The sequence below is a fragment of the Carassius carassius genome, chromosome 46 (assembly GCF_963082965.1).
Source record: "Carassius carassius chromosome 46, fCarCar2.1, whole genome shotgun sequence".
In the NCBI taxonomy this organism is placed as follows: Eukaryota; Metazoa; Chordata; class Actinopteri; order Cypriniformes; family Cyprinidae; genus Carassius; species Carassius carassius.
In genome coordinates, this window is record NC_081800.1 from 25,364,219 (window position 1) to 25,365,674 (window position 1,456).

Here is a 1,456-nt window from a genome sequence, read left to right on the forward strand (position 1 = left end):
GCAATGTTTTTATCAGATGTTTGGACTCTCATTCTGACGGCACCCATTCACTGCAGAGCATCCATTGCTGGAACACTGATGCAATGCTACATTTCTCCAAACCTTATGAAGAAACAAACTCATCTACATCTCGGATGACCTGAGGGTGAGGATATTTTCAGCAAGCTTTAATTTTGGGGTGAACTATTTCTTTAGGGTTAAAGATGAAAAATAAGCAAAACCAAAACAAACATTTTAATGCAGGAAGTGTTGTGATGCAATCAGTTGACGGACACCTCGTTCCTATTTCTGTCGTGCCGCACACCTTGGATGTTAAGATGTTCTCAAACATCTAATGATCTGCAGTCGCTGTAGTGATGAGGTTTAAGAAAAGACAAGAACGTGAATGTGAGAGCTCCAAAGTGAGTGAAGCTTTAGCAGATGCACACTCAAAATTTAGAGACAATATATGCAAAGGGAGACAGAGAATATTTTTGGTTGTGACGTGTGAAGAAACTATGCAACTTCTTTCCTTTGTCAAACAGAGCAAGCGCTGTGAAGCAAACGCAGAATGCGATGAAAGACAAAGATGGAAGGTGAGATGACAGTAATATCACACGAGCGGCGTATAATCACAGGTGTGTTCTGAGCGCAAATAGAGCAGCTGCCTAAAATAGGAAGCAGAAATGTCAGCTGGAAATCAAAGGTTATTCCACCTAACATCTCACAGAGAGCAGAACCAGAAGACACCAATGACAGTGAGAAAACACCAATCATAGGAACACGGCAGACAGACGTGACGTGCAAAAGAGACAGAGAAGCACAAAGTGATGACAGCCAGGAAATATAAACCAATAGATACAACACTACAGGAGGTAGTTTCATCAGTTGTTTCACTTACTTTTTAATAATGGCTGAGAATGACTGAATTACTAAACAAACACCTTAATAGCATCATGAAAGTATTTCATATTTCATGCTGAGTATTCTGAATACTGCTCAAGTTTATTTAAATGCACTGTAAATGCTTACATATTTTCACTTTAATGCAAAAAAGGAATATATTATTATACAAGTATATGTGAAATTAAAATATTCATACACGGTATCAGGTGAAAGAAAATCATTTAAATTATACTTAAATAACACAAATATATTACAAATTTAATTATAATAATTTCAGTTTTATAACAATTTAAATAAAAAATTATATATATATATTTTTTTTTTTTTGGCTGACTGAAATAAATTATTAAATTATACTTATATTAGCAAAAAACATTTATAAAAAATTTTTAACATTTAATTGTAATAGTTTTAGTTATAATTATTCCAATTAATATAATAAATTATAACTATTAGCAAAATATAATAAATAAAATAATATATTAATAAAACAATATTTTTAATATAAGCATTTAAATTATATCTAAATTAACAAACAAATTAAACATTTAATTATAATAAATAATATTTA